At 46.7% G+C, this 24234-nt stretch overlaps 1 pseudogene; it reads right to left on the reverse strand.

The window, feature by feature from the left end:
- The window catches only part of LOC112530544, a 182245-nt pseudogene that overhangs the window by 83117 nt on the left and 74894 nt on the right, over nucleotides 1-24234 (reverse strand).

Genomic DNA, 24234 nt, shown 5'->3' on the forward strand with positions numbered 1-24234 from the left:
AGCCTGCTGGGCATTGTTAGCAGCAGTTCCCAGAACATCTTGCACCACAAAATGCAGCACGCTCCTTCTTTTCCACAGGCCCCTCGTTTCTCTCATCAGCATCAGATTCACTCCACTTCAAATACACCCATCAGAACAGCCCTTCTGTTCTGCTGAGGTAGGAACCCACTGCTGGGATGTCCCCCACTCCCGTTCCCCGCTATGTCCAGCACCGGCGGGGAAAGGAAGAGACACTGCCATCACCTACCCAGACTTCTTGCAGGGCCTTCCAGACCCTCTCACATCACAGGGAGAAGCGGCACAGCTCTCGTGGCACAAAGCTCGGAGAAGGCTGTAGAAATCAAGGTTGCCGCGACGGTGCTGCTTTCAAAGAACGTGACTTAGCAAAGCACTCACCCAGCAGATGCCTTTCCTACAATCATAGCATCAGCAACGTTGGAAAAGACCTCCATTATCATCCAGTCCAAACACCCACCTACCACCACCATTTCCTTCCCACTAAGCCACGTCCCTCACTACAACATCCAGTGTCCCTTGAACACCTGCAGGGACAGGAACTCTATCACCTCCCTGGGCAGCCCGTTCCAGCAGCTGACCACTCACTGGGAGAAGGTCTTCACAACTAACCTCATAGCTTCCTTGCTCTTCCCTGGACACACTTTAGGCTTTCAGGGTCCCCCTTCTAGAGACGGGCCCAGAACTGAACGCACTAGAAAGCTGTACCAGAAATGAGAAAAGATTCAATATTTCCCTGAGACCAGTTTGAGCTCTATCCACTTGGGAACACTGCCTCCATGTACATTCATAACAATATGTGTATTTATACCTACAGAAATCTGTCTAAACTGGTGTAGAGAGTATCAAATACAAATTGGAGAATCTTCCCAGCATAACATGGATCTTCATGCCTTTTTTGTTGTTGTTTCTGATGTTTCCCCTAAGAGTGACTTATGGAAACAGATAGGGTGACTCATAGAATTAAGCACAGTTTGCTTTCATCACGGTGAAGGCACAGGGCGCATATATATATCATATATCATATAACACAGTTTTGCAACACAGCATCAAGCATCTCAGAAGTGAAATCCTTCCCTGTCTCCATATTAAGCGTTTAACAACAGCTGTGCAGAATTTCCAAAATTCTGCCTTTTAGTTTGTTCCACACTTGGCATCATTTAATCACCCAATTTACAAAACAGATATAAATCCTGGGGGCCTTTGCTTCATAACGGGACAGGTTTGGAGTGGGTGTGTTGCTAATTCAGAATGGTGTAAAGTTTCCCAACTTGTGAAAATGTACAAAACACATATTTGGAGACTACGGAAGGAGTCGCAACAAACCTGAAGCCTTTCTCCTCACGACTGCACCAAATAATCGATGTCGAAACCTCTCTCATCTGATATTCTCTTTTCAGTAAGGATATGTTCCATTAGAGGATATGGTACGGCCTGGTGCTTTATTTCCGACCAGCACATCCAATTGGACTTAGTTGGTACCTTGTGTATGGGGAGCTATTGAATTTATCACCATAGTAGAACTACAGACATTTGGAGTCATCTTCACACTTCATATTTGTACTCCGCCACAAGTAACAGAAGGATTTCAAGGATCAGAGTCCCTCAGTTATGAATTGGCTTTTCTTGCACTTCTTCCTTCTTGCCTGTTTGGATGTTGATCTGAGATCTCTTGCTGCATGGGCATAACATCACCCAGCTGAGACTATGAAGTACTCCGAGACCTTCAGTACTTAATGCTGTTTTCTTAAACCTCTAACATGAAACTATTCTCCCACCTGTCCTAACTCGCTAGTCTTCTCTAGGAGCTTCCCTGAGAAGGTTTATAATAATTTATGCGTTAATCTCCGCGGGTTACCTAGATCGTGAACAGAGCTCAGAAGGAGTAGAGCGACACACAGCTCCGCTTCGCGCTGAGGGCAGTTTTGGCCCTCCGAGCTTGCCGTAGCCACCCTGCGCTCTGGCGCCGGCGGACCGGAAGTACTCGTAGTCACTATGGCGGCCGCCTGCGGGGGGTTTGAGCTGCGAGGCTGTGGGGAACGGTGCCTTTTGAGAACGGTGTTTTTCTGAGCGTTTTATCTTCACCGGGTGGTTTTCTTCCTCGATGTGTCGAATGAACGGCGATGGAGAGCCCACAGAATTCTATCCGCCCTCGAAGCCCGTCATTATTGACAAGCAGAAGCAGAGAGAGGAGAGGAGGTAGAAGGGGTAGGCCGCGGTGGGGGCCGCCCTCAGATTCCTCAGGGCTCTGAGGCATTGGTACTCGAAAAGTGCGTGTCGGAAGGTGACAGAGACACGGGCCCTGCCTCTGCCTTTGCCTCACATCTCGAGGTCAGCTGGGAGCTGAGTGCATGTATTTCTGTTTGTGAAATGGAATTCCTCTTGTGCTAAGCATTTTTCATGTCTCCAAAACCCACCTGCATTGCTTTAAGCGGCGCAGTGTTTAAAGTGGTGGTGCTGCCTCTGAGAGGAGAGTGACGATGTGATACGTTGCACACTGGGGGTATTGGTCAACAGTTGGCTGCACGTACCCAGCAGTGTGCCCAGGTGGCCAAGAATGCCAGCAGCATCCTGGCCTGTGTCAGAAATAGTGCAGTCAGAAGGACTGGTGAAGCGATCTGCCGGCTGTTCTCAGCACTGGTGGAACTGCACGTCCAGTACTGTGCTCAGTTTTGGGCCCCTCACTACAAGAAAGGCACTGGGGCCCTGGATTGTGTCCAGAGAAGGGCAACAGAGTGGTGAAGGATCTGGGGCACAATATTATGGGAGTGTCTGAAGGAGCAGGGATTGTTCAGTCTGGAGGAGATTCAAAGGAAACCTCATTTCTCTGCACCACTACCTGAAAGGAGGTTGTGTCTGGGTGGGAGTCAGCTTCTCCTCCCAAGGAGCAGCAGGAGGACAAGAGGTGATGGCCTTCAGTTGTGCCAGGGGAGGTTCAGGTTGGATACTAGGAAAAATGTCCTCTCAAAATGCCCAGGCAGGTGGTGGAATTGTTGTCCCTGGAGGTGTTCAAGCCATTCCCTGGCTCTGAGGCCAAGTCTCCATGCTGTCTGAAACACAGTGACCCCATGCAAATAATCTGTTGGTAGTGGCCCTCTGGCCAGTACTGTGTCAGGAAGTGTGCCTTCAACTTAGCTGCCAGACTGTTGAACTCCAGAGCATAAGGAGATTTCTATGGCACAGTATAATTCATCGGAGCAGAAAAGAGTTTTAAGAGTCCCCTTAAGCTTTGCCAACACAAGATAACCACTTGAATGTGGTGTCTCCTGTAGGCTCTCTTCAGCTGTTTGAAAGAAACAGTAGGAAAAAAAATATTATCTTTTACTATCAAGTGATGAAAAAAGTGTTTTTTTCATCTGTGTCTCATTTAGACCTTGAAGAAATTCCTGTAAACAAGGCAGGAGTTTAATTTTTTAGTGGGAACGTAGGCGATAATTTAGTTAACTTTCTGACTGATACAGGGATTATATCAGGATGGTGAGCAGTCACCTGGGGTTTCTGCAGGGCTCCATTTCAGAGCCAGATGGAGGACTGCATCAGGGAAGGGTCAGGGTGGAAAAGCTTCTGCACCGGAGGTTGACCGTGCACAGAACAGGTTGCCCAGGCCCAAATATGCCAGAGTTCAAGGAGCCTTTGGACACCACTCTCAGACATAGTGTGGCTGGTTTTATGTGGAGGCAGGGGTTGGTTTTATGGGGAGGCAGGGGTTGAACTCCTACGATCCTTGTGAGTCTCTTCCAAGTGGCCATTCTACAATGGCCTGGAAGGCTGTTAAACAGCTTTTGGTTGTGTTAGTTATCAATTTTGTCAGCTTTCAAGTTTTGTATGCAAATAAAAGACAGTGAAATTTCAGCAGTTCTTGTCTGAATGTTAAACTGTCCGTTCCTGAAAACAAACATTCCCTTTTCTGACCAGTATTACAGCGTGTTCAGTTCTGCCTCTGCCTTCCCTTCTAAATCACAGCTAATAGAAGGGGTTTGCAGTTACTGTGTTGTCACTTCCAAATAACTGTTTCTTCTGTCTTTGCCAAGCAGACAGGGGCCAGTTGTGAAAATGCTTCACTCAGTAGGTTCAGAAGGGGGCTATGGCAGGGAAGCAGATGTACAGAAGCCAGATGTACAATCTGAGTGTAGGTGCTGCTTAGCTGTCCTGTAAAGGCACTTTTGAAATGACATCTGATAAAGCACCAATAGTAACCTGACAACAAAGCAGTAATACCAACGTTTTGAAACCAGCTTGAAAGAAAGAAGCCAGATTAGCTGTTACTCCAATCAGAGTGTGTGAATGGGTGCAAGGTTCACCACAAAGTGGCACGGTAGGTTCTCAAAGATACTCAACTGGGATGGGGCTTCTGAGCTCCAGTAAAAATCACCTTCCCCTGCTTATCAGTCATTACAAGTGATGTCTGCAGCCACTGGAAGAAGCCTCTACAGAGGTAAAGCGTGATAGAACCTATTCCAATTTCATAGCAGCACAAGACTAATTTCTTTGGGAGCAACTTTCCACATGAATAAGGAAGCAGAGGAGACAAAAGCAAGCACGGAGATCACATGCTTCAGCCGATTACTTATCAGTTGTATTTTCTTTGCACTCAGGAAAGTAGAAGTGCACAATTACTTACAACAGAACTCCTAAATCCTGCAGATAATGAAGCGCCAGCAGTGCCACAGTTTTTTTCCATACTTCACATAACATTCCTGTCGTGTTCAAGACTTGAAAGCGTTAAAAGTCTCATTAACACAAAAACATCTTTACTTTTCAAAAGAATTGCTCTGCTTTTATTTTAAAAGTCATTGTTGTCTATAACACTGATGAATGCTATTTACAATTAAAATAGTTTACAAAAATACATATTCTGTAATACAAAACAACAGAAAAACCATAGGGAATAAGAGCCCCAAAGAGTTAAATGGAAGACCCATACATAACATTTTAGAGAAGCAGGCAATAGCAAACTTAGCAGAATTTGTGACACACTGCTGTTTCTACAGTAAAACATCCTTTTTATTCTGCAGCAGTAATATTTACTGCACATATACGAAGTTACACAACATTAGGAATCTAACACGGGTACAATGAGATGAGGTTTAATGGGTCTTAGAGGGAAGCAGAAGTGAAATGTCCTTAGGGAGCCAATTACTAGAAGGTAACTGGAGTTGTTGTTCTGCTCGTCTGATAAATGAGGGCGGGTGACAGCTCCAAGTCTGTGCACAAAGTCCAGTCTGTATCTCAAGTACAAAGCTCCACTACAAATCATACTCTGGAGAAGAGTAAGCGTAGTTAAGATGTGCTCCTGTGCAACTTCTTACCTTCCTGAACAGCCGTTTACCATCAGTAGATGTTCACAGATCAAACTTCTCACTGCATACAGAATTCCTGCTTCTGTGTCAGGGTCAGAAAGCTATGAGGAACTCACTGTGAGTTTGGTAGAGTTATTCATTAAGTGGACAATAAGTTAGAGTTCAGTGACTCCTGAGTCAGAGTGATTTGGTGTGGTACTGAAAACAGCTTGTGAAGTTGTCTGCTCACCAGCAGTGGTAACGTTACAGGCACTTACTGCAGTCATCCTTCCCAAAAGAACAAAGCAGTGAGGCTTCGTCATATATTTCAGAACACCTGCACTTCACACTGACCATTGTGATTCTATCTAGGAGTAGATGGCATCAGAAGATATCTGGAAAAAAAAAAAGCAAGATATTTCACAGTAAAACAACCGTAGGCAGTCCACTCATTAAACGTTACCACTTTTTTAGAATGAGCATCAGGCTTGTTTGAGTAAAAGAACTGCTGCTTCAAAAAAATCCTTATTTACTGATCACAGATTTAAGATGTTCCCGTTTGCACTCTTCAGTGAGCTCTTCAGCAATACGCAGAGCCTTAAAATCCACCAACAGGAGAACAACTTCTTCAGTTTCATCACTATTACAAAAACAAGTTGACACAGCAACACATTCACACCTGACTTCAAAATCAATAAAGCTAAAACGTGCCTTGAGCTACACTGACCACTAACTGCACCCAACGTCTAGAGCCTCAAACTAGCCTGAACTAGTACTGCAAAAGCGATCCATTTTACATTATGGATTGCATCTTTAGTTCTACGTAGATGTTGGAAGTACATCACTGAAAGTGTTAAATGCATGAGGCTTGAGGAATTTAAGAATCATAGAATCATTAAGGTTGGAAAAAAACACAAAGATCATCTAGTCCAACTGTCAACCCATCACCACCATGCCCGTTGAACCACGTCCCTAAAAGAAATACTAACATAAAGATTATGAGGAAGTGCTGCATCCCAAAGAACATGTTGTTTGTTACCTGTGGTTATTCCTGTGAAGCATACGTGCTCACTGAACCAAATGCTGGCAGAAGTTCACTGACGCGGGGAGAGTTGACCCACTTCCAAGATTTTGGAACCACCTTTCTGGGAAGCATGCAACCACCTGTTCACCCAGAGAGTATTCTGAAAGAAAAAATAGAAAGAAAAAAAAAAGGCTTTCAGTAACACTAAGTCACACCACTTCTGGCAGACTTCTCCTTTTGGCTAGTTCAGTTATTATTGGCAGTGTTTACTCTTCAAAAAACAAAACCATCATTTTAAGCAGTTATTCCTAAAAGCCTAGGAACCAATGCTTGCTTTGAAATTCTTTTATACACCAAGGTCATTAAAAAACAAACAAACAAACAAAAAAACAACTTCAAATGTTAAATAATTACACTTCAGACTACATCTATCCCCATGGAAATAAGACCTTTCACCTCTTTACACTTCTCTATGTTTTCTGGCCCTGGTGATGAAGAGGTTCAGAAGAAGGTAACCTTGAAGAGGTTCAGAAGAAGGTAACGATTCAGCAGCTTGCTCAGTCCCACACCACGGACTGTGTCTTCCTGTACAGTCTCATCCCAAAGGAGAACCTTGGAGAGCAGCTGCAGTAATGGAGAAACAGAACATGCATATCTGATGGCTGAGGGTGCATTAGAACCTCCTTTTTAAACTTAAAAGATACCATGTCCTTCCAATCTCAGTACTCAAAAAACAGGATTTATTCTCTCCAAGCTTACTGCCAATTAGTCACTAAAAAACTACAGATCATAAATAATATTTTGAAGTAGATTAATTCTACATGTGCCTATGAGCTGTACCCTCATACATACACACAACAACTCCCAAGGAAAGAAAGAGCATGACACCCTTCCAATTGGTTAACAATTTGCTAACTCCCAAGAAGAGAAAACAGCCGTGCTTTATTTTTTGAGAGAAAAGCCAGTGGTCAAATCTGAAGGTGTACACATGTACAAAGACACCAGAGGTGTGCACGTGTACAAAGACACCAAGCTTAGCAAGAAACAGGGATCAACAGCAATTGAGATCCAATTCTAAGTGAACATTGGAGAGAATCTGTGACAGAATGAAAGAACAACCACTACTGCATATGCTACATAAGATTACATGCCACCAGCCTCACAACACAGGTAAGGTTGATAGCCTTGGTCCATAGCAGCAAAAAGATTCTTTTGTACTTGATCTCAGTATTATTCGTTAGCAAGAGTTGTCTTCAGTTACCTGTTATCACTGTAGAAATGACTATTTAAAAAGACTTAAGCCCAGCGTAAGAACATGGCTGGTCTCCCCCTTAACACAGAATGGTTAATGTCAAGGTAACTGTTAACCTCAAGGTAGTTCACCCACACAGACACAGGACGTGATCTTAGCAGTCACCAGTCAGAAAGCAGTCGCAAAGCCCACGACTACTGCATACTTCTCTGGAGTGTTTGGCAGGACACTTCCTTTTGACTCCATGAGCTGCTAGGAAAGTTAGACTGTATGATGGCACAAACATCAAAACCTCATCAGCTGTACTTCTTCATTAAAATAGTTCCTGTCCTGCTTCTCGCCCAGCCCTTTGTGAGTACTCTCCCATACAATTTCTGGGCATGGTTTAGAGGACATTCCCGATAGGCAGCCTGCAGATGATCACCTGCTTTGAAAGACAGCACCAATAGGGGCTGCACAATGGCAGTCTCAAACACAGATAAGTCACACTAATAAGCTGCTGAACAGATCCAAAGAGTTTAATGCATGACCTGCAGTACTACTTACTCTGGGGTAAACAAATTCATGACTTCACTCCAGAAAAAAGAGTGGCAAACTGTCAGAAGATACCCAACACAAACACATTTTCAACTGTTCTGCACATCACCACTTCTAAAGAGAACCCTGACAGCGAGGATGGAAAACAAACTGAAAGGAGAAAACTTCAATCTGCAGTGAAAGACCACTGGTCTCGCTTTTAGAAACATGTATTTGACAGGACATTTAAGTCAGGCAATACACAATCTCAGAAGGTGATACCAGAATCTTATGTCTGTTTCGTGTCTGCCAGGTATCAGCACTAAGCTCCCTCTTGTCTTCTCTGCATCTGTCCATGACAAACCCTTACACAACAGCTTGCCCCAGGAGTGAATATGGCAAGTCCTCAACATTCCCAAATTCCCTGATTTCTCTACAGGAATGTGCAACATGGCAGCAGGAAGCCTATGCAGGACTATCACCATGGCCTTGTTAGCACACACAGCAGGGGAACTGGGATGTTAATGTGTTTTCCTGCATCTAAACCTCATCTGTAGTACGAATCCAAACACACTCATAGAGGAAATGGATCTAAGAGGGAATTGAATCACAGGCATTCAGACATTCCTAACTCAGCACTTTAGACTGAATAAAGCTATACTACTACGCTTACACGCACATGCAGGGATTCCATTCTACAAGAGCAACATGGGCACTGTATGCACATACTGAGGAAACAGACCTATCCACAGAGTGCCAATGACTGATCTCATGGAAGGTTAGCAGGAACAGATGATGAAATTAAAGTCTCTTGACTACGTATCACAGGTGGGTGAGCATAAATAGCTCACTGATGAAAACAGCTAACCTTCCTATTAAAATGCATTAAGCTCTCAGGAATCAGATTTGACTGAAGATACATTTCCTCAAAGACTACAATCTCCTTTTAACTAAAATGCTTTTCACAGACAAGATCGGTGTTTTTTCTTTACCTCAACAGCTGACCAAAACCGTCTGCCTTGGAATTTTGAACATGGCGATGATTTGTCTTCCACAGTGCTGGTCAGGAAACAGAGGAAGAGGAAATAAGGATTTTGTTTGACCTGAAAGTAAGACAAACAGACAATTCATCTCTTAAACACCAATGAATTACAATTATGGAGTTCTTTCATATGAGGAAACAGCTGTTAACTGAAACTCCTTGCAATACCCAATGGAATTAGCAGTTGGAAACACTCGAGTATGTGTTTAATGGATTCTCAGCAGAACAGCACTGCCTGTAACCAGACAAACATGCTGCATCAGGCTTAGCAACACTCTTCTCCCAGCTGTGTCTTAACCCCACATCTACCAGACTCTTACCAGTTATCCTCTCTCTAAGAGCGTCCAGCAATAAGCACCAGCAATATCAACTATTTCAGGAAAGAAAGGAGAAGTCAGGAGTAGAAGGGGGAGCAGACCACCACAAATAACACAAGCCCTCAGATACTCCAAGTGAAGATCACAAAACCAGACTCTGGGCTGTGCCTCATAAACTAAGAACTTTCCATTTATGAAAGCTTTTAGTTACAGGAGCAAAAAAGCACTAAGTCGACTGCGTAGTTACTCTTGTCGGAATGAGTTCATAAACATCAATGTTTGGTAACTATTCCTACAATGAAACAGTAGAAGGCAGTTATTTTGTTCATGTGGAAAAGCAAAATGGTAATTCAGCTGAATGCAGGTGCTACTGTATATAATAGACACTAAGATCACGGCTGCATTAAAGACCTGTGAGCAAGTCTCAGCTTTAACCATCTTTCTTTCTTTCTTTCTTTTTTTTTAAACAAAATCCTCTTGGATAACAAGATTAATGTATTTTCCAGCTATGAGGTTCTATTAAAAAAACCACAACAAAACACCACAGCTACTATACAAACAGAACCTTATCTAAAGCTTCTTCCTGAAGTCAAGTGTGGCGACTGCATAAACGTTTGTTATTATTTCTTTTCATACTAAGGGCCTAAACATCAACTTAGTTTCACCTACTTAATGCTGGATAAACTCCCAGATTTACATGAGAATAAAACCAGAACTGGGCTAAGTGTATGTTACAGTGAATGTTTACAGTGAAGTGCATACACTGCATCAAGAACTTCCTTCCCCATTACCACAGCAGCCTTTACCTGTTTTGCCTGACTGCATTCCCTTCTGGACAGGACCTGTTTTTCAAACACGTTATCACAAAGCTGTGTAAGGTTCTCAGTCTGTGAAGTCGATAAAGGATCCCACACATTCTTGGCAAATGCTGAAAAATAGGAATAATTTCATTCATGATATCCAAGTGGCTATCTGCTCTAGTTTCAAGGAAGCAAACATTCAAACAGCTAAACCTTTCATCTGCAGTAACCTTAACATGTAATTGTAACTATCAACATCATTTTACATTACCACTTATTTAAGGTTTCATTACCTAGCTGCAGTGAAGGTCCTCAAGACAACCTTAATATACCTGTAATTTTGGGCAGGATAGTTTTTTCAATCACTGTAAGCAAAACTTCTTCATCAGGATCATCATCTCTTTTTGATTCAGACAACTTTTTGGCATCGCTGAATCCTTCTACAGCTCTGAACCAGGGCATCTCTTTCAGGTCTGTAGAATTCTGCTGAAAGATCATTCCCATTCGTTGTTCAGCTGTCAGGATTGAGAGAAAAACTCCATGCAGAAATATATCTAATGATACCAAAAGATTATCATTTAACAGTTTTACATGGATTCTAATCACTGAATGGACCAAAGCAGCAAGCTAAAACTGAATGTAAAGCTGTATTTCAGAGGGTAGGGTTGTCAAAATGTCAGCAAACAGCTCCACATTAATAAAGATGCAAGTGATTCATAAGCAAGCAACCTGACAAGAGGAAAAGATGTTCTCCTTCTAGTTAACAACACTTATCTCAAGCTCTGGAATGCCTCTGTAACCCACGGCAAAGCTCCTGTACAGAAGTCTTCCCTGCAAGCAGCATGCCCCCGTCCTGTCATACTTTGAGATGCCAGAAATAGCCACAGGTCTTGCCAGTTAACAAAGGTGAGTACATCAGAGTAGACAAGTTTGCAAAGACAGTACAGACCAGAAACGTAGCAGAGCACCGCCTACCCAGAAGCCCAGAGGATATCAGAACACACGAACACACACACACAATTTTTCACAAAAATAAAGTCTGGTGATGCACCTACCTCGAGGGGACTCCAATTTATTAATTAAACTCTGACTAATGGATTTAAAAGCTTAGGCAGGCAAAAACTGATGTAAGCATCGCAGTATGAGTCGGGAAACTTCTCTTTCCACTCCTGGAATTTCAACAGGATTTTTCTGATGTCACAACAATCTGCACGGACATCTTCAAAGATTTTCTTACTCTCCTCTAAAACGTTATCTATGGATAATATTCAATAGGAATAAGAAGAAACAATCACAGAATTTATTGAGGCATAAGCTGAACAGTTCATGCATCTACAGAACAGAAGAAATATCTTGGTGTCTTGCATTTCTTGCATGAAGAAAACCCTCCATTAACCAATAGATGGTTTCCATGTACCTTGAGCTTTGGAAAGGAAAGGCATTTTTACACATGTGTGTATCACCTCGCTTAGTAACCGCACAGATTTATCTTCATCCCTGTGTAAGTAACAGGAAGCAGATGCACACTTACTACAGTTAGATGTAATTATACGTACCTTCGATGCTCACACCTTTTCAGAAGCTTCATCTTTTCATCACTCTCCAGTCCATCATTACTTGGTTTGCCATTCCCAGCTACCAGAAGACAGGAACAAGACAAAGAGGTGAATGCAGAACACTGACTCTGCTTCTGCTCTTCATTTGGAAACTAACCAAAGTAAGTAAAACCTCCTGATGAAAAATTCAGTGTCCAGAGTAAAGCACAGTCAATATTATCAGTGAACTGTAGGACAGCTGTGGCTGCTCCCTCGTGCAGGGGGATTGCCAGGTCACAGCCTGAACCCGGAGGTGAGCACTGAGTGAGCACAGGGAGGGACCCCAGATCCACCCTTCCTCTCTGCCCTTCCTGGTGACGCTTCCAGCTGTGCTTCCCAGAGTGCACACACACTCAGAGTCTGCATGCTTTGCACCCACCCCACCTGCACACCAGTTAGAACCAGAAAGGGCTACATCCCCGAGCTCACTCTTCTCAAGCTGCTGCCAGTTATCAGTCAATCCTTCCTTGTCCTCCTGTTCTACAGTGCCTGCGTCCCAAACAAAGGCTCCACATCACCTTCGTTTGCTTTACACCTTGTAACAAGTGATGGAATACCAGCTCACCGCTTCCCAGTCCTGGATGGAAACGGACAGTGCCTACCACACTCTGTTCCCAACAATGGAAAAGGCAAACTGAGCCTGCATGTTAAGTTCCAGCTTCCAAACTTTACACATTATTGCATTTAGATTTCAATAGTCAGCTCCCTACCGTCTCCTGTTATTTGTGTCCCCTTGTATGTATGTCCCAAATTACCCCTACTGATTCTTCAGTTCAACAGAGAAGTAGAAGCCAGAAGCATTTTCTGCTTGGGCTGTTCATCTGTATCAGCGTCAGCTGGCTTCAGTGCACACAAGACACAAAACCAGCTGCCCCTACTGACATACTGCAGCATAAGAAAACACAGCATTTCCATCAAATACAACCAGCAACACAACAGTTGTTCTCTATGTAAGTTCTCTATGTATCTTTTCATGCCCCTGTAGCATTTGTAATTCATAGCAGCATCTGAAGGCTTCTCTCATTCCTGGGCAGTTATCTTTGAACTGTCAATGCTCTCCACGTGTTTTTCATACTCCCTCTGGTGGGCACGGGGCACATCCTGCAACGATGCCATCCTAAAAAAGAACACACTCAGACAATTAAAACCACGACAAGTCAACAGTTAACGCATTCCTGAACATCTTCCGCTTAAAACAAAGCACAAAATCCTTGCTAATAGCAGCACCTGCACTGGAGCAAAGAAGAACTGCAAGACTTACCCATACCAGCATTTACAGAAGCACTGTGTGTGGACAAGATTCATGCTTTGGAAAACACCAAATGTCACTGACGTAGTGGTAGTTCTGAAGGTACCCCCACTGACATTTTACCCATATTCCTCTACACAGCACACTCCTAAAGAGCATAATATGGCAAGTGTAGCGACGTAACACTGCATAGATTCTACCCAAGTTGATGTGGGTAGGAATACAGCATACATCAGTGCGTCCCACTCAATTTGTACCAACTTAATTTAAGCTGCAGGCACAGGAGCATATAAGCACTTACCTTGTGCTCATTACCCAACACAAATGATATGAATCATCTCCTTACTAACCTTATAACCAAAAAACTTTCACATTTGATTGTACTTGAACTCCCCGCATCATTTCATCCATTTCTTTCAGGTGATCAAGGCCAAAAAAAAAAAAAAAAAAACCCATACAATTCCACAGAAATATTTAGTCCACTTCAGTGGAAATTCTTTGAACACAAGCAGGCCAGCAGCAGTCTGTACAAAAGAGTATACATACACAGAGGTTCACACAAGTTAACGGCAGACGTTTGTGTTTCAGCTGCACGATGTCTGAACTGATCAGTACAGCTGCTTCTGGCTGCGTGAGCACTGAGAGGTGATGGGGATGGCTATCTCGGTAGCTGCAGATGCCTGACCCCACCTGTCCTTCACATCTAGTGAAAACAGATGAGGGACATCCTGGTTTAGAAGGAGGAGATGGCTGAGCCGGCGGTCCGAGAACCGGCAGCTCGCCCGCACGCATAGCGCTTAGGAGCAACAGTTGCTGGTTTGGAGTTGTCGGGCGCATGCTCGCTGTGACCTGGAGGACTAATCACAATAGAGAGCGGCGGATGAGCTGCACAGAGCGGTTACGAAGCCACTTCCGCATTCCTACGCGCACGCGTTGTGCCGCCTGCAGGACTGAGCAGCGGACAGCGGCAGTTCCGCGCATTGGCCACGAGGTGGCGGCAGAGACGGCGGAAAGAACCTCGACGGGATCGAGGGCGTGCTAAGAGCTTTACAAAAAGAAAATAATAATAATAAAAAACAAAAGATAAAAAAATTACTTTTTGCCACCATCTGTTGCACTGTTCTGAAATATTCACATGCCACAATTTAACTGCCCAGTACATTTAACGACAACAAAATTAAAGCACGTTGGCAGAAAGCAGAGCGCCATATTGGTGTTCACTCAGCCTCTGTCTTCTTCGTGCTTTCATGTATTTCACAGCTACCTAATGTAAATCACAGCTACCTCTGGAAGACAGCCCGAGAGCTGTGCAGGTCCATCAGGCTCAGCTGCAGCTTTTCATCTGCCCTTCTCTGGCCCTCCTGCAGCTGGAGAGAGAGCACAGGAGGGCACGTGGTATGCAGACCCTCCCCAGTCAGCCGCAGCAGTCGCTCCTGCCAGCACTCCCTTTCCCCCACGTCTTTCCCATTGGACAGTCTGGAGCCCTGTGTGGCAGAGGAGGAGAGAGCTGCAGGCAGAAGGAAAACGGGCTGCTGGGATTCCTCCATCCCACTGCCAGGTGTCTTCTCTGGCATTTTGGGGGTGGGAAGGGAGTTGTGGGAGCACCCGTGGGGCTCCGGGCAGGAGGGAAGGAAGCAAAGATGCAGCTGCAGGCAGCGGGCTCTGGGCTGGAGCAGTGCAGCCAGGCACAAACAGTGACAACGTACACACACAGATAAACACCCAGTACAGAATCTGGCACTCTACGGTCCTCCCAGAGCTTGGTACTGCTTTTTAGGCTGCTCTACAGGTATTCTGCCCTATCCCCTTCATTCCCCTGTGTCTTGCCCCCTTCCTTCACCCCGTGCCTTCCCCATTCCTTTTCCAGGCTTTCCCTTTCCTTTCCCCGCTTCCTTCCCCACGCCTTCCCCCTGCAACAGCCCCATGTTCTGCTGCTGTTCTCAGCTGACAATCCTTACACCACACTGTTCAAACACATCGGATCAGACTGCATACTGGCACTGATTTTAAAACAACAACAAATACATACAGTATTATGCGTGGATAACAAACTCCTACCTGCTTGAAGACCAATAGCAGCTCCTCATCCTGCAGTAACTCCTGCACACGGCCAGGTCTCCCGTGCAGGGATTTGGCATCTGCAGTGGCTTCGCAACACTGGATTTGAGTCTTTGACTTCCACCTCAATCTGCTCGACAGCAAACTGCCAGAAAGGAGGAAGAAGGAACGTGCCAGCAGTGGATGCGATCGGCAGAGCCAGCAGGGCATCCCCTGCTTCAAAGGGCACTCTGCCTTTCATCCCCACCGTGGGGCAGCCACTCTCCTGCTTTGCCTCTCCCCAGGGCCTGCAGGGTTTGTTCCATTGCATGCTGTACCCGCATGGCCAGCACGTGCTACGGAGCCCAAGTGGAACACCTGTTGCAGAAGCTCCCTCTACGAAACAAAACACTTGTGGCTACAGCCACAACTACAAGCTGTCTCAAAACTATCAGGATACTTTGTTCCATCCCAGGATCCTTCTTCACTTGCAGGCCTTTAGGTCACCATCGCAGTCAAGATTAAAATTTAGGCTACATCCCAGCCAGTCAGGCCTCCCGCTGTCATTCGCTCTATGCTCGAGGGCCCCAGAAAAAGGCCCTGGGCCTTCACAAGTGAAGCAATGCAACCTGACAGGACGGCTCTCTTGCGGAGCGGCAGTGCTTCAGGATTTGATATTCACAAAGGAACGGCAACACCTGAGCAACACAGAGGAAGGTAGCAGGAATAAAAGGGCAAAGCAAGGCAAAACCTCGGGGAAAGAAAGGGAAAGGTGAGAGGAAAATGACACAAAGCTTGGAAGGTGCCCTAAAGAGCCATAACAAAGTCTGGCAGCACTGGCACACTGTGCAATGGGGAAGATTTGTATATGTACATGGTCCTTACCTGTTCAGGCAACCACTCACCTAAGTTGGGTTCTGGGGAATTATGGGACATGCAGCTTTCCATTCCTGAGCAGCATATGGACAAGCAAGGAGAAGGAAATAAAGGAAGGCAGAGCACCATCAACACACTCAGTACATGTCCATGCAGACTCCCAAACCCACAGCTTCCTGGGTTGTTTCTGCTTTTGTAGCATTTGCGTGCTGCAGATGAGGAAAACGCTCTGCTGTTTGAGTCTTCTTCTGCAAGAGCCACCTACAGGTAAATGGCAGCTAACCTGCAGACCGAGCACTACTGCCTGGAGTTGGTCAGGGGGAGCTCCTCCTGCCGCTGCTGGATGGTGATGCTGACAGGGCTGGAGATGCTCTGTAGGGCCAGCTCCTAGCTGGGAGCCAGAAATGGACATGGTGGGAGAGAGGAGAGAGCTGGCGGGGACCAGCCGAGGCATCCCTCACTCAAAAGCATCACAAAGCCACAGCCAGCAAGCTGGGCATGATCAAGAGCATGAGGGCTCTGGAGCACAGGCCTTATGAGGAGTGGCTGAAGGAGCTGGGATTGCTCAGTCTGGAGAAGAGGAGGCTCAGGAGAGACCTTATTGCTCTCCATAACTACCTGAAGGGAGGCTGTAGTGAGCTGGGGGCCAGCCTCTTCTCTCGGGTGACTAGTGATAGGACTAGAGGGAATGGCCTCAAGCTGCGCCAGGGAAGATTCAGGCTGGACGTTAGGAAATACTACTTGTCTGAAAGGGTGGCCCGGCACTGGAATGGGCTGCCATTCCAGAGAGGTGGTGGAGTCATCGACCCTGGTGGTGTTCAACGACTGTTTGGATGTTGTGTTGAGGGACATGGTTTAGCGGGAACCATTGCTGAAGGGTGAACGGTTGGACTGGATGATCCTGTGGGTCTTTTCCAACCATAGCGATTCTAGGATTCTAGGAAAGCTCGGAGAAGGCTGGAGAAATCAAGGTTGCCTCTAAGGTGCTGCTTTCAAACAGCATGAGTTGTTGGGCATGAGACGGGAAAGACAAGGTTCCGGCTCCAAAGGCTTCCAATCCCCGTGGATCTGGCTGTTGGCAAAGACCACAGCTGCCTGCTTTCCAGGAGGGTGATGCTCACCCAGCAAAGCGCTCACCCAGCAGATGCCTTTCCTACAGTCACAGCATCAGCAAGGTAGGAAAAGACCTCTGAGATCATCCAGTCCAACCACCCACCTACCACCAATATTTCCTTCCCACTTAGCCACGTCCCTCACTACAACATCCAGTGTCCCTTGAACACCTGCAGGGACAGGAACTCTATCACCTCCCTGGGCAGCCCGCTCCAGCGGCTGACCACTCACTGGGAGAAGTTCTTCTTCACATCCAACCTCAATCTCCCCTCAGGTAACTTGAGGCCATTCCCTCTAGTCCTAGCACTAGTTCCACGGGAGAAGAGGACCACCCCCACCTCAACACAACCTCTCGTCCGTCACGTAATTGGACAAAGGGAGAAAGTCTTCCCTCAGCCTCCTCTTCTCCACACTAAGGAATCCCACTTCCCCCAGCCGCTAACCATCACATTTGTGCTCTACACCCCTCACAGCTTCATTGCGCTTCTCTGGACACACTGCAGGCTTTCAGGGTCCCCCTTCTAGTCAGGGGCCCAGAACTGAACACACTACTCAAGGAGAGGACTCACCAGTGCTGAGTACAGTACAGTGGCGATGATCACTTCCCTGCTCCTGCTGCCTCCGGCCCTTTGCAGTACACTTCCACTCTAAACCGTTCCTTCTGCGCTACTGCTCGGATCCTCCCTTAGGGCTGGAGCTCAAGAGGTCAACACAACAAAGAACACAACGTGCAACTGGAAGGCATGTCTCAAAGCCTGAAGAGTGAGAACGGGACCCTGCAGTTAGAGACTCTGAGAAGGGCCTCACAGGATGCCTGGGGAAGGGGACCTGCAAGTCAGATGCAAGGGAAGAGCAACAGCTCTCCCTCCTTTTCTTGGTAACAGCGAGATAGGAGTGGGAGTTCTAGGTTGTGTGATTGTTATCACCATCTGCTGAGTGTTCCGAACCGTGGATCTAATCATTTCAGGTCCAGCTGACTTTCAGAGAAACCTGAAAGCTTACTGACTCATGTACTAGCCTTATGAAGATGCCAGCTCAAAGACGTTGTCAGCATTGTGGCCTACGTCGAAACCATGGCTTTTGTTCTAAAGATCAGAGTGAGTGTGGTGTGAGTGAGATGCGTTCCTTGCAGGGAATGAGGGTCAGCCTGTTTGCATAGTACTGTCTTCTGATTGCGGGGAAGCGTGTCAAGTAAGGTGGTCAGGCTTCTATGAGACCTGTGAGATCCAAGTGTTCACATCTGAACAAGATCAGTAGGCGGTGTCCAGGGTTGCCTGTGGAAACTCTGAGGAAATGAGGAATCAAGAAGAATTTGGTCAACATCGTGGGAGGCTCCCAGGGGAAGGAAATTCCCAAAGAAACCCCGTTGGGATGTGCACTGGCACACTGGTGGGATACTGCAGGGGAACCTGGAGGCACCCTGAGGAAGGAAACTGTCATCAAGTATTGCAATCAGTGGTGCTTAATGTGGAAGTTAGAAGATGATGAGAAGCGGCATCGGAAGGGGACCCGTAACTATCATACCTTCTTACAGTTCCTGTTCTTCTTAAGGAGGCAAGGTCCATGAAGTAACATGACCAGTTGTTAGAATGGAGTGCTCTCATCACGAGACTAAGTACTGGGTGTTTATGGACACTGAAGAACTGTGCTGTTTGATTGGTGGGTTCTGAAGGGAATGGGACAAACGGTTTTCATGGCAGAAGTAAGTGTAATTGCTAATGGGAAACAGAAGCATGACTGAGGGTATGTGGAATTGTAACTGAGGGGATGAAGAGGGGACAAAGGAAAAAGGGTTACAGAGAAAGTGAGTGTATCCGCACCGGCAGGAGAGCAACCCCCCACACCCCCTCCCGCCCTGGACCCACACAGAGAGTGCTGTTGTAAACAGCATTACATGCAAAGGGGGGGAGGTGCAGAGGATGGGGCACTGGCAGTGAGAATAGCCTTCATGTGCAGAGATCTCGGAAACCCAAAATTCCAGGGTTAGCACTGGAAATCTCCGGAGAGGAGACGAGGAGGTGAAACTGAAACGTCATGCTAGTTGTTTATGTAGTGATGAGAGTTTGGGAAGGGAAAAGTTGCAGAAGGACGCAGGCTGAGGAAGGCCAAGATGAGCAAGGTGGAACAGGGTGGTAGATCCAAAGAGAGCTGAGCAAGAGAAAGGAAAAAAACGGATTGAGGAACAGAGATAGTAAGGCCATTGGGAAGAGCAACAGCTGATCCTGTTGCAGTGCTAGAGTAGAGCCCTAGGACACAGAGGTCCCCTCAGAAAGTTGTAGGGGGGGCCTGGAAGAGCCCGTGGAGTGGGAGGCTTCCAGCCCTGCTGGACCAAAAGCACTGTGCCAACTGCAGGGAAATGAGACAGCGGTGCACAAATCCAACCATCTCTGATTGCAAAAGCTGAAGAATGGCAACCTGGGAAGTTATTCCTAGCAAATCCACTGGTGAAATTGCAAATCCACTGGTGAAAATGCAGAGAGTCAATTCAATAACACTGGAGCTAAGGGTCAAACAAGATGAACTGACTGAAAATGCTAAGTCTGGCTTTAATGCAAACAGGGACAAACAATGGGGTACCCCCAGAAGTTAGAGAAATCTTCACTAAGGTATGCTTAGCCGTGTGGCTATCAGGGATGCCTGGTAGAGCCAAAATGCAGCCCTAAGTTCAAAGCAAGAGCTACGGCTAGCCCACTCAGGGTTAAGCAGTGCCCTTTGAGGATATGCAACGGGAGAAGGAGAAAAGAAACCATAGATAACTTTCGGATTTTGGATTACTAATTGAATGTGAATCCAAATTCAATACTCCAATCTCTCCGATGAATCCATATGATCCATACACTTTAGTAACTAAGTTAGGGAATGAGTAGGTGGAGTTTGCCTTCTGGATGTGAAGGATGCCTTTTCTGCCTGGTTTGGCCAAAGGAAGCCTAAGGTGATTTGCCATTGAATAGGAGAGCCCCAGTTCGCGACAAAAAAGACTCCGTTCACCTGGACAGTGTTAGCCAGGGCTGTGAGAACAGCCCAAGGATTTTGGAGAACTGCTCAACTCGGGAGCCTCATATTTGGGTTCCTCCATCCCACGGTGGAACTTGACTGCAGCATGTGGATGCCACAGAAACAAAGAGGGCTGTGTGCAATGGACTGCGAATGTGCTGAATTTCTTGGTTTCAGTGATGATCGACTTTCTCAACAGAAGGCACCAAGAACTCAACGGCAAGGGACCTATCTGGGATAGGAGGCTACAGCTGGACTTGGAACCTCAAGGACTGCCAGGAAAGAAGCCATCTGCCAAAGCCCTGAGCCACAAAGTGCCGAGGAACTCCGTACATTCTCAGGAATGACAGCAGGGTGCCAACCGTGGATACACGACTACGGACTGGTGGTAAAGCCCCTTCAGGAAGTGAGGAAGAGATGGCCAGAGTGGTTGAGGGTGGTGGCTGTACGAGTGCTCAAGATTCAAGAACCTGGGACATCTACGCTAGGCCAAAGAAGAACAGTTGGAATATCTCATACAGTGTCTATACTGTTTTGGAGGTAAAAGGGGGGCATGAGCTCTCACCCCCAGGGCTTCCTGAAATACCAGGCCATCCTGGTACAGCAGGATGATGCAGAAATAACTGCAACTCATATTGTCAACCCAGCATCTCTCCTTTGCGGAACTCCCAGAGAACAAGCATTTCAGGACTGCTTGGAAACAACCGAAGCTACGCACTGTTACCAGTCGGATCTGAAAGACGAATCCTTAGCAGATGCAGAAGACACCTGGCTTACTGATGCAAGCAGGTTGGTGAGACAAGGAAACCGTAAGGCAGGATATGCAGGAACTGCTACTGACAAGGTCACCGAAACACAACCATGACCTGAGGGGACTGTCTCTAGGAAGCCTGAAATAAGTGCCTTGACAAGAGCCTGACATAGACACACAGATGCTAATTGTGGAGATGGGATGCTACATGCTCATAGGACCAGCTGAAGAGAGCAAGGATTGCTCACACACAAGGATGTAAATCAACAAAGAGTGTGGCTACCATCCATTGTCAAGGACATCAGAAAGGGAACACCGTACCGGAAACTGGAGAGAAGATGGTGGATCAGGGGGCAGAGCAGGTCGTTGAAGAGGGCTTTAATTCCAGACCGTAAACAGAGGTTACAAAGCACGATCCTAGTACCAGCAAAGGGATACAAGTGGGCCTATTGGGAAAGGGAACCTTCCAGGGCAACAGTGACAAAGTGACTTCCTGAAACCCCCAAGAAAAGGGGGGGATCGCTGGATGTTGGCACTAACTGATACCTATTGGGGATGGCCAGAGGTATTTCCCTGGAGGACTCCTAAGGCTGCGGAAGTAACGAAAATGCTGTTACATGCTGTTAATTCCAAGGTTCGGGGTTCCTGGAGCAATCTCAGCAGAGCGAGGCCCACATTTTTGCCAAGGTGGTCCAACAAAGAAGCACATGACTGGGAACTGATTGACTGAAGCACTGATGCTCCAGTGCACCACGTATTGCCAGGCGACCATGTTTACGTTCAATCTCCCTCAGATGTACCTCTCGAACCAAAGTGGGAAGGACCCTACCAACTTCTCCTGACCACCCACACCACGGCCAAGGTAGAGGGGCTTACATCGTGGATACATCATACCTGCCTGAAGAAAGCACCAGGACCACAGTGGACAGCACAAGAGAGAGGACCGCTGAAAATCAGGATCCGAAAGCACGGATAAGAGTTTGAGAATGGTCAGTACAACTGGTGTAGTAGTCACAGCTTGGCAAGAGAAGAGCTACTTCCGAAGAACTGAGAAAATGGGCCAGGCTCTCAACAAATCTTGTTGGATATGCAATGCCCTCCCTAGAGGGGAGGGAAAGGTGCCCCTTTATGGGATAGTGGCACTACATTGGACCGTTCCAGATTGGCTAGAGCACGGAAAGTGTAAGTTTGGGATAGAAGACAAGCCACAAAAGGGACCTACATTGCATTGACTAGTTACTAACTCTACTAGGTCTATCTCTGCAGACAGAAAAACTGACGGTAAAGGTGGGGTGGGGGTTGGCTGACAGGACTTGACAGGCATAGGGTGTAGTTGGGGGTGGAACCAAAGTGTGGGGTGTGATCCTAGAATCGATAACGAGTCACACTGGCTCTCAGAGAAGAACATACTCGGAATTGTAGGGATGGGAGCATCGTTCACTCTTCAGGAAAAGATGGCCAGGCCATGTCAGTTACCTCATGGATACCACATAGTGATTACGTGGGGACGCTCAGGCACGGAATGCAGTACCTTTAAATTGGACATGGACTTGCACTACAGGATACTTAATAGGCCAGACCACAGTGCATGAGGAGATCCCTCGAGGACTCCTGAGGACCCCTGGGATTCAAACGAAGCGTACATACAACCCCCTAGCTATATAGAACAAGGGATACCACTGCTTTCCGAGAGCCCTTATCCTGGCCCTAGGAGTTGCCCAGCTAGAAAAAGCTAGAGTCAATATCTCTGCAACTCTGGAAATCATAGAGAATGGCACAACGCATGCATTACGAGCAATCCAAGAAGAAGTATCCCCTTTATCCAAAGCAGTGCTCCAGAATAGGATGGCACTAGACCGATTAACAGCCAAGGAAGGAGGGGTATGCACAGTAATAAGTCAGAGTCGCTGTGCTTACAGCAAGAAGGATTTAAGAATCGAGAGAGATTGATGGAAAGTTTGGGAACAGACCAAAGTCCTGCATAGGACAAGTCAGGATGACCCCAGCTGGGAAGGAGATTTAAGGAACTTGCATACTAGCTGGCTACTGAGTCTAGGATGGTTAAAGCAGCTCTTCCTAGTTTGCATCCTCTAGGTGCTGTTGGGAAGTTTTACCTGTGTCATGATGAGATGCTCTGCCTGCCTGTGCCGGAGTACTAGAAAGAAAAAGGAGATATGGAAGAGACATGCCTTGAGGCCAAAGGTGGGAAGTAGGGCCTATTTTGGGACACGTAGAACAGAATCAAAATGATCTAGCAGGTAGAAGCCCTGCTAGACTATAGAAAAGGGGGGAACTGAAGAGTGAGAACAGGAGCCTGCAGTTAGAGAGAGAAGGGCCTCACAGCAAGAAAAGGGAGAGTAGCTGCACAAAGTAGAAATAAGAGGCAAACAAAGGGAGTTTAGATAGAGAGTGTTAGAAAACAAGGGATTGCAAGCACTTTCACAGACACTAGGTCAGGAATAACAGGGAGGATGAAGGCCATCGAGATAAGGGCTGGAGAGCAGCTCGAAAGCACGGGGCAGGGAGCTGATTAGATGTCTACAGGGCAAGTTAGTGTGAATGTTAGGTGGAGCGATCCCCCTTGCACCAGGGAGTACGCGCATCACCAAGAAACACATGCCTGCTCTATATCCTATACCGGCTATACGGTCTGATTGCCACACATCAAGCCCAGAACAGACACCTCTCTCACCTTGGGCACAGCTCACCAACCAAGAGCCAGGCCTTGCCAACTTGGTTGATCTGAGAAGACGGGAGGGTGCCGCACATCACACCAGAAGTATCCATTTCACTTGCAGCTCCATGGAGAGAACAACACCAACTAACAGGCCGGAATGAATTCGCTCACAAGATGAACAATGAGATTGTTCTTCATTAAAAAGCACACAGAGATTCCTAAACCAAAAAGAGAAGGGCAGCACTTCAGATCGGCCAAAGCGATTCCTGTTCCTACGCCTCATGCTCTTACACCAGCTTGACTCGCCTCATCCCCTTCCCCTACTCCTCCGTGATGCCCACTGGCTTCAAGTCAGGTCGCAAACACATAGGACTCCTTCCACACAACTCCAGCAGAAAGGATGTCACACTTGTTCCATACACATACAAATGAACCAAGCAGTGCTATCACACTCACTTAACACACGCAGAAGCAGCCAAACCCTGAGCACGTACGTCCCCTCCTGCACTACTGGAGCCCACAGCTCACCTTCACGCCTCCGGGGATTTCTGCTCTTCTACACTGACGCAGCCTCGCTACAGCTCCATGGGCGTCACACAAGGCCTGCAGGACCTCTTGCTCCGCAAACTCTGTCTGCAGGCATTGCTTCATGAGGTTCACCACCGGCCCTTCTGAGCAAAAACAAGCACTGAGAACG

Source organism: Gallus gallus, chromosome Z (assembly GCF_016699485.2).
Source record: "Gallus gallus isolate bGalGal1 chromosome Z, bGalGal1.mat.broiler.GRCg7b, whole genome shotgun sequence".
In the NCBI taxonomy this organism is placed as follows: Eukaryota; Metazoa; Chordata; class Aves; order Galliformes; family Phasianidae; genus Gallus; species Gallus gallus.